General features: G+C 33.5%; 1 pseudogene; it reads right to left on the bottom strand.

Annotated features, from left to right (window-relative positions):
* Positions 1-9,452: 9,452 nt before the first annotated feature.
* LOC128291555 (protein argonaute 4-like) lies at positions 9,453-10,282 on the bottom strand (annotated as a pseudogene).
* Between the last annotated feature and the right edge of the window lie 5,848 nt (positions 10,283-16,130).

Below are 16,130 nucleotides of genomic sequence, written 5' to 3'. Positions count from 1 at the left end.
TATATGTATCTTGGATATTCGTAAACGACAATCTTTTGTGTCGGTGAGTCGTGATAAGAAAGGTGGAACTAAGGTACTATCGACAATCAAGCTGGCCGAGGATGTTCATTATGGAAAATTTTGGAAAAAAATCAGGTTTGAAAAAAGTTTTCTTGTACAATGGAAAATTAAAAATTTGAAAACCAAGCCAATTTGTGATATTTATAGCAATAAACTTTACCCGAAATCGCACTTGTTTTTTCGGCTAAATGGATCCTTATCATTCACGTCTTTCAATTGAATGACCTTCTCCACTATTCTCATACCATGAACTACTTCGAGTGTGGGCTCGAACAAATTTGAATCAAATACAAAACTATAAATTATTTACTTTACTTTCAGTGGGAAAGAAAAATTCTCTATATAATAGAAATCGGTAGAATTAATATTCTGGAAAATAGAATCTATATTTAGAAAACAAAATTCTCACTATTTTTAGACTAATAATATCTCAAAATTATATTTTTAGCCCTATTGGTGTCATTTATTTATACGGAGAAGAAGTGAAACCCTTGTTAAATTAGTAGACGTACATTTCAATAGAAAAACAAAATCTTAGTCTAACTAGGAAAGAGAGCGGAGGCAACCCTAGTTAAATATATTAAGGTTTATCGTCCCATGTATTAACAAGAGGTGCTTTTGTGCCTCTCCTGTATCGGGTCCAATTATAAGTACTTACTAGACTTTTAACCCAACACTTTATAATCCAATCCAACCTAATACAAGTTTTTCTATTTTCCAAAATATACATCATAAATTAATTTTAATTAATTAATTAATTAATTTTCCAATTAGATAATTTTCTCAACCCGATTTTAATTTTGTTAAATTATTGCAACTTTACCGTAAAAGAATTTATGTGAAAATATATTTAATATTTCTACATTCAACGGATTCACTATAACCAATTAACTTAATTTCATTTTCAAACTTCAATTATTTAATTAGTTAAATCATAATTTAAAAAACATAAATTAATTTTACAAGTCAATTCCATTTAGTGAGAAAACCACATTTCTTTTCAAATGTTTCCCATTTCTGGTTTCAACAAGTTAGCAGAGGGACCGATTGGACATATGTGATTAGGACTCAAATGATTTATAATTAAGTTTTAGATTTTCACTTATTAATTATAATCTCATTTTGTCACAAAGTCATTCCACTTAATTAGTATTGTGATTGAGCTCTGCTGAATGATATACCATTACGAAAGTAACTCGATCAGTGCTCCAAAATGAAAATGAAAAAGAAAATTGAATTTATGTTTTTTCAAATTAAATGAAGTTCGAAAATGAAAATAAATCATTTGGTCATAGTGAACTACTAAATACAGGAAAATTAAATATATTTTCTCATAGATTCTTTTACGGTAAAGTCATCATGATTGTAAAAGAATTAGAATTGGGTTGAGAAAATTATTTAATAGAAAATATATTAAGAAATTTATATTGTGAGATAGAAAAATAAATATCAGGTTGGATCAAATTATAATGTATTGGGTTAAAAGCCCAGGAAGTACTTGTAATTGGACCCGATATGGGAGAGTCACAAAATCCCCTCATGTTAAAGGGGTGGACGACAAACTCTAATAATATTAACTAGAGTTGTCGCCCCTACACTCTTAGATAGACTAGGAGTTTGTTTTTCTAATTGAAATAAACTTCTATAATTCAATAAGGGTTCTACCTCCTCTCCCTATAAATAGATGACACTAGTAGGGTTATTTACCAACTTTAAAATATTGTTACTCTGCTCGTAAATAGAGAGAATTAATTCTCAACTATTAAATCTATTTTTTGGAATAGCAATTCTGTCAGTTTCTATTTAAGAAGATATTTTTCCTTTTCACACAAAATATAAGAAAACTATTTTTAGTTCTGTGTTTTGATTCGAATTGTTCAAGCCTACATACGAAAGCAGCTCGTGGTACGAGAATAGAGGAAAAGATTGTTTGGTTGAAAACTAGGAACGACAAAGATCTATCTATTTGAAAACACAAGTGTGAATTCGGTCTAGGGTTTATTGTTATAAATATCACAAACTGGGTCGGTTTTCAAAATTTTTATTTTTCATTATGCAAGAAAATCGTTTTCGAATCGAATTTTTTCCAACAATTGATACCGGAGCGTCAGGTTGTTCTATGTTTAAAATATAAACCGAGACTAAAATTCTTTCTCTTCTTCATGTATGATGATATTTAATATTATGTGACATTCTTGTAATTGTATGCATGTTTAGAGGAATGTATGCGAATGAATGTATATAATTATTTTTATTATTATGGATGATAAAATAATTTTGTCAAAATTGTGATTCCTAGAAAATTAATTGTAATATATTAATTTCTCAGGCATATATATTGTAACCCCAAAAACTAGGTTTAGATATTATAATCGAATCTCGGAAGCCACATTAAAACCATTGGAAACCATTTACTTGTTGAAGGTAGCTATGTTTTGATTGTTTTTATGAAAACTCAAAAATTTAAATATCGATTAATTTTGTTTTTGGAAAACACTTATTAAAGCATGAATATTTGAGAAGTTTACTATTATATCAAGATATTATCTTAAATCATTTAAGCAAAGGTTTTGTAATATTCTTAATTGTTTCTTTAAAATGATTTTGATAAAAATATTTTGCAGCAGACTTCGAAAATATTTAGAAAAATACAATTATATAAGTTTGTTTAAAATAAAGTAAAAATCATAAATAATTTAAAATATTTGTAAACTCATCAAGCATGCATGCATGACAATTTAAATTTGTAAAATAAAGAAACAACTCAATAAAAATCCCATGTCCAATGTCCGAATAACATCCAAAATAGATTTTAAACTCATTATTAAAAATCATTAAACTAAACTTTATTTGAGAAAAGATTTTGATATAACAAATTAAAATTGTTTTTGAATATAAGCTAAAATTGAAAAAATAATTTTAAACTTGAAGTATAAAAGATAAAACTTTGAAACAATTTTAAAATCAAGTGCAAATGATTTTAACCAAGTCAAAATGATTTAAATCCAATTAAAATCATTTTAAATGATTTCAATCAAGTTAAAATCATTTAAAATGATTTTCAAACAAGTCAAAATTGCTCCAGGAGAAAAGGTATTGATACCTTATGGACATGTATTGATAATTTTGGAAATATAGATACCCTTAAAAAAATCAAGACCAAAAACACAATTTATTTTCAAAAACCCTAAAAATTATTGATACCAAAAACATCGATACTTTTTGAAAATGATCGATTTTTTCTTAAAAATGATACTAAAATAGTATTATGTTTCTCATAAACCTTACGAAGTATTGATCCGGTATCGAAACCTAATTCAGGAAGTATCGATAAAATATTTTTTAATTATCGATTATTTCATTCCAACAGTCACTGAATTAGCATTTATGACAAAAAAATATCGATACCCTTTTTGAAGGTATCGGTACTAGCAGTTGTAGGTGAAATAAATGCTTTAATTTTACATCCCCAACGGCCATATTAACTTCATCAACAACCTCAATGGTTGGAAATCTATTAAGATGGTATAAATACCAACTTTCAAAGTCCTACAACACCCAAGAAAGCACTTTCAAGGAAAAATCATCAATCAAACAACCTTAGAGCTTAAAATTTTCATATTCTTCTTACATACACTTGTGAGCTTTATCTTTATTCTTTTGCTCAAGTGTATCTCATTGCATTTGTACTTCAGTTTGCAAAAAAAATTATGTTGTAAGTATTATTTCTTTGTTTTCTCATTTGTGTCTCTTTGAGAGGGTTTGAAATTTAAGATTTGGGGTAGAAATCTTAATGAGTTGTAAGGTTAAACATTGTCCACAAAGGTTGAACAAATTAGTGAATTTCGGAAAATCCTTAGTGGTGGAAAGCTTAGGTTGTAGAGTAGGCAATTGGAGTCGAACCACTCTAAATTCTTTGTGTTCTTTATTTCATTTTTTCCTTTGCTTTCACCAAATTTTTTAAAGGCCAATTCACCCCCATCTTGGTATTTTCAATTTGCTTCATTGAGTCATCAAAATTCATCCAAGAAGCTCCTCCAAATACCAATTCCAAGCCCTAAGTCTGTGTATCACCTGAGAGATTATGAAAATAAAAGGGTGAGCTTTTAAAGCATAGTGTGAATCTTCTAACAAGTTAAATAAAAATAAGTACATTCTTATCATACACTTAATCACTTTTATGCACATGATCATGATAGTGCAATTTTTGTAAAAAAAAATTATACAAATTTTTATAAAACATCCTACCCATCACCACGACACTCCAAAATGAGTTCCCCAAAACTCATCCATCTAATCACTACAAAATATGTGGTCGAAGCCACCAATATTTTTAGATAGCTGCCATTTAGGTTGTGGATAAACCACCAAATTTGCAAACAAGCTGCCATGTAGGTTGTGGACGAATAGACCAATATTATCAGACAAGTTTCGATGTAGGTTGTGGGCAAAACCACCAATATCCGCAAACAAGATGCCATGTAGGTTGTGGGTACGAAGACACTAATTCTTCCTCCTTACAATGTTCCTCCCCATGCATGTGATATGGTCACAATGAACATATATATATTTTCATTTCAAGATATCACTTATCACATTAGGCATGTTGAAATATTCTAATCGAATTTCTTAATATATAATATCATGTAGGGCATGTTTAACATGCATTTCATGAATTGTTTCAAGATTTTGAAATATCACAATTTATTTGTCATTGAAAATCAATTATGTCATAATATCACATAATATGAGAATGATAATAACATGCTTTTTAAGCAGTGAAAATGATAACCACATAACATACTTTTCATAAGCTAGTTAGTTTGGGTCACTTACTTGGTATAATACACATCGATGGGTTTAATCTCCTTTTTTGGAATACATTAAGTATTCACATAAAACAAAATATAAAAAATAATATTTATTTAAATACTAGAATTAATGTATATCTATTTTGATCTTAGATTAGACCTACACCTAATAGTAAATCCAAAGCGAATCACCTCTCTAAATAACACTCACACTTGGATCTAATCGATAGGTCACCTACTTATCAACAAAGGTGATTTCTTATTAGAGAGGTTGTTTAATGTTTTACGGAATAAGCCAATTTAATAAAAACTCCCATCAGTACTTAGTCTTATAAAAAAATCAATCGAAACGTGATCTCGTTTCCAATGTTAGTGACTTTTCAATTTGGTATCGTTTGGCCCTTCAACATAAACTAGAATACAATATGTTAATATTTGAAGGAAAAATACACTATGGTCTCTATATACATTCGGCCTAAAGGAAAAAAAGAGAGGAATGAGTGGTTTCTCATTCGACCACTAAACTTACTGTCGAAACCATTTTTAAAGGGGTTTGAAAAACGGGGTTTGACTTTTTGAAAAATAATAATGGGAGTTGTCACCAACATTTTTAGGTGTGATTGGATCACCTTTATAAAACATTTTGGTCTACGAAATTCAAGAAAACAGGTTCGGGAGTCGGTTATGCACAAGGAAGGATTAGCACCCTCGTAACGCCCAAAATTGGTACCGAATTGATTATTTATTGTCCTAATGTCAAAAATTTGAAAAGATTTTAAAATTTGAACAATTTAAAGTTGAAACTTGAGATTCCTTTGTTTCGAAAGTATACAAACATCACATCCAGTATGTTAGGACACGATGTTTTAAATCCTCGTAACTAAAATTATCTCATGATTTTGAAAATTTATTAAAAAGGATATTTGGTTATTTAGTCAAACAAAAAAATCGCAACCCAGCATGTTAGGGCACTATTTTCCGAATTTCTAAACACCAAACATTGCCCTATTTAAGAAAAAAAATTTTCAATTAAATGAAATATATTTTTTAAAACAATGAATAATATAGAATTTAATAAAAAAAATAATTTGATATAATACTAAAATTATTAAAAAATAAAATATAAAAGAGAATTAAAAAAATCAAGGAGATAGGGATTAAATAAAAAAAAGGTTGAAAACGAAGATGAACAAAGAATAAATAAGAACAAACCGTAGAAAATAAGAACGCAAGAGGGAGAGAAATTTGAGTGAATGCTCTCAAGAATTCTTATTGCTTCCCAAAACTCAAGTGTGTTTACAATGAAAGGAAAGGCCTCTATTTATAGTTGAGCCTCCCCAAATCCAACGGTCCAGATCAATTACATCAACGGTTAAGATTAAAGGATATCTACAAATTAAATCTCCAAGATTACAAAATCATATCTTCTAAGATTCCATATCATATCGAAGATTGTATCACATCTAAGATTGTATATCATATCTAAGATTGCAATCATATCTAAGATTGTATATCTAAGATTGCATATCATATCTAAGATTGCATATCACATCTAAGATTGCATATCATATCTAAGATTGCATATCCTTAAAGATTATATTTCCATATGAGTCAAGCTCATAGATGGACCTTAAATCTTTTCATGTAATGGGCCATTCTGATTGGGCCAAATTATATGTTTGTAATTTTGTACTTGACTTGGACTTTGTTTTATTTTTATTGGGTTTATTATTTTTGTTTTTGGACTTATTTCTAGGCCCGGGCAAAATTGAGTGTCTACAACTGCCCCTCTTTGCTCATTACTATGTAACAGGAATAGAGTAAAGACTATAAAAGGACCAATTTTGCCCGGGCTCGCCTAGTCTTGAGTTCTTAATCCTTGATCTTCTTTAAATGGCCTCTTGACGGCTTCAATCTGCTTCACTGAAACTCAGGAAGGCGATGTCTACTATCTTTGATCTGCTCCCCGTCTAATACAGAGACGCCAAATTTGCTTCTTCAATCTGCTCCCTGTCTAATACAGAGATGCCAAATCTACTATCTTCAACTTATTCCTTATAAACACAGGGATGCCATGCTGAAATCTTCAATCTGCTTCGCTGTAAGCATAGGAATGTCAGATCTGCTATGTCTTCCATCTGTTCCCTGTAAACACAGGGATGCCAAATCTGCTATATTCAACTTGTTCCCTATAAACACAGGGATGCCATGTTAAAATCTTTGATCTGCTTCGCTGTAAACATAGGAATGTTAGATCTGCTATGTCTTCGATCTGTTCCCTGTAAACACAGGAATGCCAAATCATCTTGGATCTGTTCCCGGTCAAATACGGAGATGCCAAATCTTCTGTCTTCGATCTGCTCTCTGCCAATACAGAGACGCCAAATCTATTATCTTCGATCTGCTCTCTGCCAATACAGAGATTTCAAATCTGTTATCTTCGATCTGCTCTCTGCCAATACAGAGATGCCAAATCATCTTAGACTTGCTTCAACGTAAAAACGTGGAAGCCAAATCAGCTATGTCTTCGATCTGCTCTCGCGAATACGAGATGTCAAATCATCATCTTTGATCCGCTCTCTGCCAATACAGAGATGCCAAATCTGCTATCTTCGATCTGCTCTCTGCCAATACAGAGATGCCAAATCATCTTAGACTTGCTTCAACGTAAACACGTGGAAGCCAAATCAGCTATGTCTTCGATCTGCTCTCCATCGAATACAGAGATGCCAAATATATCATCTTTGATCTGCTCTCTACCAATACAGAGATGCCAAATCTGTTATCTTCGATCTGCTCTCTTCCAATACAGAGATGCCAAATCATCTTAGATTTGCTTCAACGTAAACACATGAAAGCCAAATCAGCTATGTCTTCGATCTACTCTCCGCCGAATACAGAGATGCCAAATCAGTCATCTTCGATCTACTCTCTGCCAATACAGAGACGCTAAATCATCTTAGATTTGCTTCAACGTAAACACGTGAAAGCCAAATCAGCTATGTCTTTGATCTGCTCCCTGCCAATACAGAGACGCCAAATCTAGTATCTTCGATCTGCTCCATGACAATACAGAGACTCCAAATCATCTTGGATCTGCTTCAGTGTAAATACTTGAAGGTTAGATCTGATATGCTTTAGCCTATTACCCTACTGCTTAGGGGGTTAAGGCGCACCAATCTTTATTGTCCCTTTGAAGGATATGACCTGTATAATATGTATGAGTTCATGCTTAATGATTAGGATGCTATGATCGAAATGAGTCAAATGCTCCTAATTAAACCTGTTATAATGCAAAATGTTTATGAATATGACCCCTATTCTAGACGTCACTACTCATTCATTCGTCATAGCTCATCCTTGTTTCTCTGAAAATATCACTCCTACTTAGCCTCCAAATATTTTGACCGATCGAAAATGTCTGTAAGATGATCCTCTGATCGAATCGTTTGATTTATCCAATCATCATTTAGACTGAAGAAGAAATTTCAATTTTCCCGAGTACATCCGACCCTCACATATAGGAATTTCTTAAACAATTGTCCTGTTTCAGTTTCTTGTATTATCTAGAAATTTCCAGAGTAATATGCAAAACTTCGTTTGTAAAGATATTTAGTTTATCAATCATTATTTCTATGCAACACACTTTATGAATAATAGAGGACGAATAAATAGATCCAGAGGATAATTAAATTTGAATGAATTTGTCCAAAATTACAAAGGAAATTAATCTGATAGCTTATCTTTGAGAAGAAAGAGAATCTAAAGATAGCAAGCAGGACAAAAGTTAGATGCCCTAGATATTGCCGCTTGAGCGTCTATATACCAACTCCATGAAGACTTTTTTTTTTTGAGTTCAACATGTGTTTAAAAGATCCAAAGTAATTCGTTGATGCCTCGATATGTAACATACTTCACTTCTCATCGAATCCGGTATAACAAGGTCACTGCATGACTTTCCAAATTTGAGCTGCCCTTTCGGGTTTTCAACTCAAAACCCCTTTGGTCTCAAGGTGCCCTTTGCGGGTTTTCACCTTGGCCTCTCTATTTTTTTTTCTTTTTTATTTTTATTTTTTTCTCTTTTTTTTTTTGAAATAGAAGTCACAAAGTGCCCTTTGCGGGTTTTCACCTTGGCTTCCCTTCTCCTTCAGACAAAGTACTCCTTGACCGAATCTGAATTCACTGGATTAGATAAATTCTTCCTATCCATTTCTTGTCAAAATTAGTGCACCTCTAGAGAAAGCCCTCTTCGCAACATATGGCCCTTTCCAATTCGACATCCTTTTACATGGGAAGGATATCTTTCAGCACAAGGTTTCCTTTGTGAAATTCTTTTAGACGAACCTTCTTTGTCATAAGTCTGTGTCATCCATTTTTGGTACATTTTCTTAGGATGAATACTTTCAAGTTAAGTTTACTAGAGGTATTCAATTCTTGACTCCATCAAAGCTTGGAGAAAAAATCTTGATTCATAAACCCATGAGAAAGGGATTGCCCTAGCAGCGATCCGGCATTGTTTGTCAAACCCTACAAAAGATGGTTCAATGATTCTCGTGAGACAAGAATGAAGTTCTTGACTTTATCCTTCAACCTGGAAAGCTGAGGTACAGAGATTACTCCCGGAGCAAACATCCCACCATGACTCGATGATGTTTCTAAAGCATCCCTAATCTTCATAAATTGCCCCTAACTGTGAAGCTGCCAAATGAGTGTAGCAAATAGGAGCCACAACAAATATGGCTGTGGTGCTCCTTTGATACATATAGGATAGAGAATGAACAAACTCTTGCAAATCATCAGCCAAAAACCCAGCCTGGTCTAAGAGAACATGATAGTGGGTCTGCCTCGTGATTCCAATCATTCCAGCATGGGTACCAAGGTAAAAATCATTGTTCTTTGGATGGCATACTTTGTTGTCAATGACAGTACCATGTAGCACATTGTCAGGAGATCCCTGCTGAAAAAAACTTGGTATGATGGTTTTTCGTACAACAATAACCACAATCTTTAGGGTTCCACTTCTCGTCAAGGAACTTGCAAGCCTCAACAACTTAATCAAAACTTGATTGAATTGAGACTCGCTAACTCCATCCCTGAAAATAATGATTTGATCAGGTTTCCTCTTCCCTGAACTTGTATAGAAGTCTAAGAGAGCTTCCTTCATGATACCATCATCCACTTTGTTAGAAACTGGTTTTGAAGAAAGAATCTATCATTTTAAGCTTTAGAGACTGCGTACGGCCTGATGCCCCATAGCTGGAAATCAATGGCCACCGCTTGGAGCTAACCATCGCAGCTATTGACGGTACATCAGACTGCTCAGGAAAGCCAAACAATGCACCCATTCCAAGGATGATGGTTGGAACCTTTGAAACAACTGAAATTGAAGTTGTTTGCCCCAGCGTAAGCATAGAGAGTAGACGATAGTTTCTGATGCCAATTTTTATCAGTCTCGGTCATCTTCTGTAATTTGTTTTTTCTTCTTTTTCTTTTCTTTTGGCAACCTTTGTTGTACTGTGGTATGGCGCATTATCTTTGAAAAGACTGCAAACTTTTGGCATTGTGCAGTTATATATAATCTTTTTTTTTTTATGAAGTGGATGACTTTTGACCTTATAATATTGGCAAATGAAGCTATCTCCCCTCTTAATGGAGTAGTTGACGTCCACAAAGATGAGTCATTGTCAGCTTGAAACTTTTAACGAGCTCGGGCCCATAACATACATGCCCTATAAGTCTTGACTCCTTTAAATTTGGCATTCATTGTACAACTGATGCGATCCCTTTCCATGGTGGACCAACAGTGCCCCAAAACCTCATGTTTATCCTGGCAATTGCAAATCCTCCTGCATGCGTCTTTGGACCACATTTTTAAATTCCTATAATAGTCTCAACAAGGTCTTGTTTTGTCTTTTCAGCTAATTCCAATTTCGCAATCCTTCCTTCCTCTAAGGTTATATTTCCTACCACCACTTCATGGGGTAAAAACCATTTTCAACAAATTCAGAAACAAGTCACAATTTCTGTCACCTTTAAAGTACTGAGATTCCTCTAAACACATATCGCACTTAAAAGCAACTCTGAATCTGTAGTATCGTTGCCCGTGTCATTGATATCTAGGGATCTATGATAGGCACACAAAAGAATATACAAGGAATAAATGAATTCAAGAATGACTATTTACATGAAATGAAAATTTATAAATAATGCCAAAGGTCAAAAGAATCAGAATGAAAGAGTATTTACTCGGATAAATAATAAAAGTATGTTTTATTGAAAATAAAAATTTCTGAACATGAGCCCACTTCTCAAAAGAAATCTCATTACTCCTAGGCTTTAGAGCAATAAGAGTGTTCTGAATATTACTCTGTAAAATTCCTAAAGATTACAGGAAGTCCTTCTGCAGTCCAATTGTTTAAAGAACTTCCCGGTTCGTAAGGGCGAATACCCTCAAGGTTTCTTTGTTTAGTCCCTTCCCCATGTATGACATTGATGGGATGATTTTTATTTCCAAACACCTCCTTTTCCCGGTAAGCTATCCCTCCTAACACAAAAGTCGAGGATATGTAAGGGAACATCGTTAATTCTCATTCAACTTCTTTTTCACTCAGCCGTGACCCTCTTCTCTCTCTCTCTCTTTTTCTTTCTCTTTTTAATAACTTTAACTAATTAGGGTTTTTTTATTGATTTAAATGCATGTGAAGTGATGCAATGCAAATGCATGAATGCAAAAAAAAATGAGATGTTGATCTTGAATTCAATTCCATTAGAATAACTTTTCTAGAAAACAGATTTCTTTACATGAAAATAGATTACATATGCAATCTTGCCCTTCATAGTCCAAGTAAACACTGATCTTTTCTTCATGGTCGAATCCTATAAATTCTCCAAAAGATGCCTTTGCTAGCTCCTTGCTGCTTAATCTGAGCCTCGATCTCTTGCTCGCTTATCTCCATGATACTCATCAAAAAGTACCGACTCTTGGATAATCTTTGTTGGCAATTAAATCAAGTCATGTATTCCTTCGTGGACTTCCGGCTTTCTCTTATCATGCTCTTGGATAACCTTTGTTGGCTTGAATCTCTGGCAATTACATCATGTATTCCTCCGTGGACTACCAGCTTTCTCTCGTCGTGTTTACTTGGACTATATTCGATTTAATCGCACTATAATCTACTTTATCAAGAAATTCGTTTCCTTATGACAAACTATTCTATTTAGGAATCGAATTTCGAATCAACACCTTCTTTTCTTTGATGTAATGTAATGCAAATGCATGATATCGATTCTGATTCAGTTTCATTTTAGAAAACGTTATTTAAGGAACAAAAATCTTTTCATAAAATGAATTATAAATACGCTTTCGCCCGTAGGCCCAGAGTCTTAACCCTATCTAATAACAAAGCTAACTTTCGACCACGGTCTGACTGTAGCTCATATTGGTGCTCAATGTGCTTGCCCTTTCTACCAGTATCTGTAAATGATCAGCTATCTTTTGAATTTGAATTACGGCTTCACCTATGAAGTAAGCTCTACAACCAAAGACATCTTCTCCAATGTCTGTGAAGTTGCTCTGATTGCCTTGAAAGAAAGATTGGCGAACAAGTAGGCATTCCAGCTTCGTAGCATACTGCCTTAAAATGATATCAAACATCCTCAGTGCTTCTTGAGAGTCTTCAAATTTCTGCCTCCACAGAACATTTCAAATTGCTTACATGGGTATCTTCGTAGCATAGCTAATCTCCACTTTAAAGGTCTTTAATACGATCTTCGTTAATCTCTTTCTTTCATGCTCATTTGGGTTGTCCCGGCCATCAGGGTTTGCATTTCCATTATTTTTTATAAGTACAACATCCTAAAGTACCACAGTAAATTCCAGCTTGTTGTTTGGTAGTGGTCCTATAGTAAATGAGCCTTTCTACCATCATAAGCAAAATTCTTTCCATCCAATTCAATTTTGTAGGTCTTATACCCTTAGTATACACAAGGTGACTATCTTCATCTGTAATGGTAGAAGTGTCCATCAGTACTCCTCACGCTCACCTTAAATTGTTCACCTATCTTCATGTCAATCAAATACTGCAATTCCCCATAACTGTTGTAGAACAACTACTTGTCTTCGTTACTCCATTAATCCCATATTTCCTTTAACTCTTGGGGGTTATTTTGCATCACACTAATGAGAGTGTAGTCCCATAATTCTGATGTGTATCCTTCAATGACACTATTTCCTTTTTATATCTAGGTTTTCTCTGACCAAGCACAAACAAAAGAGTTGTCCTCCACTTTATTAAGATATTCGTTCCCCATTACAAAACTTTCTAACTCAGAAATCAAACCTTGAATCGAAACCTTTTAATGATAAATGACATGCAATGATAGCAAAATAAGAAAAACAAGTCAGGGTCACATATATAAAAAAATATAATAAATAAGAACTTATAAAGGTAGGCACTAAAGGTCATCATCATACTACCTAGGGCAAGCATTTAAAGTTCACTATATGTAGTTCGGTTCTAAAGCAAGGGTACTTGAACCAGCAGATTCCTTGATCCTTACCAATTATAGGCTCATATGGACCAAGTTCGGTTCAGGGGGATACATTTCCCTATGGCCATGTGGAGATGAAAATCTCACGAAGACATAGGTACGGATGTATCCCGAAAGTAATCCACTAGCCCATGCAGAGGTGAAAACCTCACGAAAGCATAGCTTCTCACTCCCACTTAAGGGTGTGACCACAACGGTCATGCAAATGCAATGTGTGCGTAAACAATAACAAAAATATGCAACTAACACATGTAAAAATGACATATTTTAAAAATTTTCCAAATTTTCGACATTAAGACAAAAAATAATCAATTTTCGGCTTGACTCTCTTATAGGTCCCTAGTGGAGTCGCCAAACTGTCGAAACCATTTTTAAAGGGGTTTGAAAAACGGGGTTCGACTTTTTGAAAAATGAAAATAGGAGTCGCCACCAACCTTTTTAGGTGTGATTGGATCACCTTTATAAAACATTTTGGTCTACGAAATTCAAGAAAATAGGTTCGGGAGTCGGTTATGCACAAGGAAGGATTAGCACCCTCATAACGCCCAAAATTGGTACCGAATTGATTATTTATTGTCCTAATATCGAAAATTTGAAAAGATTTTAAAATTTGAACAATTTAAAGTTGAAACTTGAGATTCCTTTGTTCCGAAAGTATACAAACATCACATCCAGCATGTTAGGACACGATGTTTTAAATCCTCGTAACTAAAATTATCTCATGATTTTGAAAATTTATTAAAAAGGATATTTGGTTATTTAGTCAAACAAAAAAATCGCAACCCAGCATGTTAGGGCACTATTTTCCGAATTTCTAAACACCAAACGTTGCCTTATTTAAGAAAAAACCTTTTCAATTAAATGAAATATATTTTTAAAACAATGAATAATATAGAATTTAATAAAAAATAATTTGATATAATACTAAAATTATTAAAAATAAAATATAAAAGAGAATTAAAAATCAAGGAGATAGGGATTAAAAAAAAGGTTGAAAACGAAGATGAACAAAGAATAAATAAGAACAAACCGTAGAAAATAAGAACGCAAGAGGGAGAGAAATTTGAGTGAATGCTCTCAAGAATTCTTATTGCTTCCCAAAACTCAAGTGTGTTTACAATGAAGGGAGAGGCCTCTATTTATAGTTGAGCCTCCCCAAATCCAACGGTACAGATCAATTACATCAACGGTTAAGATTAAAGGATATCTACAAATTAAATCTCCAAGATTACAAAATCATATCTTCTAAGATTGCATATCATATCTAAGATTGCAATCATATCGAAGATTGTATCACATCTAAGATTGCATATCATATCTAAGATTGCAATCATATCTAAGATTGTATCATATCTAAGATTACATATCATATCTAAGATTGCATATCACATCTAAGATTGCATATCATATCTAAGATTGCATATCCTTAAAGATTATATTTCCATATGAGTCAAGCTCATAGATGGACCTTAATTCTTTTCATGTAATGGGCCATTCTGATTGGGCCAAATTATATGTTTCTAATTTTGTACTGGACTTGGACTTTGTTTTATTTTTATTGGGTTTATTATTTTTGTTTTTGGACTTATTTCTGGGCCCAGGAAAAATTGAGTGTCTACACTTACTATTTATTTATTGAAATGAGAGGGTTAGAGATCACCATGATCTTGAATCGGAAAGGGACGTGAAGCTAGAAAAAGGATCATTTGAAAAGTGAGCCACTAAATACAACGTTTAGGAATAAATTAAAAACTAATTGAAATAGATGATATAGGATTTTCAGTTATTAAATAGAATGATACAGACCAAAAAATGGTGAAGAAAAGAAAAAGAATCACCCAAGTCAGTGGAGACCCAGCGACAGTGACGATCCAGCATGAATCTAATGGAGGAGGAAGAAACATAACGGGTGTGGTGCTTGAGAGAAGGAGAAGATTATAAAACAAAAATAATAAAGAAGTGAAGAGAAAAAATGGTATTATCGATGGTGGAGTAAGGTGGTGGCCATGGTGGTCAGTGGTGCTGTAAGGGGGTGTTGGAGCAAAATGGATGGGATGAACGACGGTAATGAGGAGGTCCGATGGTGGTTCAATTTGCAATGGGTGGTGGAAAAGAAGAGAAGAACTAAAAGCAAAGGTGGTGGATGGGTGGCCAAAATAAAGAAAAATAGAGAGAAAGGGATGAGCTAAGGAGATGGACGACAATGGGAAGATGAGAGTAAGGAAAAATGAATCAAAAGGTGAAATGTACTTGTCTAGGTACAATAAATCGATTCACATGGCAAGGGTGAAAGAAAGGCAAGTTGAGTGGACGAACAAGCAAAACAGGGATCATGTTTTTAAAAATAAGGCATGTTAACTTGGCAAGAAAGGAAAGAAATCCTCCCCATGCAAGACAACTTAGTTGGACGGCAATGGGGGTTGACCATGCTAAAAGTTACCAAAAAAATAAATAAATATATGGAGAATGTAGAGACTTGAACCTAGGACCCTTAGGAAATTATTTAAGCTCTTAACCATTAAGCCAACTTACTTCCTTGTTCACACTCCTACAACAATTATTTTAAAAACATGGTGTGAACTTTACCAATGTTTAAAGAAAATATCCACCAAATAGAAATTAATGAGAGGGAAGGGACTCAAACTCAGATCATCAAAGAAAGCTCCAGCGCTACTCAATCACTATACTTGATACATATATATTGCCAAA

Source organism: Gossypium arboreum, chromosome 4 (genome assembly GCF_025698485.1).
Source record: "Gossypium arboreum isolate Shixiya-1 chromosome 4, ASM2569848v2, whole genome shotgun sequence".
Taxonomy (NCBI): domain Eukaryota; kingdom Viridiplantae; phylum Streptophyta; class Magnoliopsida; order Malvales; family Malvaceae; genus Gossypium; species Gossypium arboreum.
The sequence above is the reverse complement of the archived record's forward strand: the minus strand, read 5'-3'. Positions and strand labels throughout refer to the sequence as shown.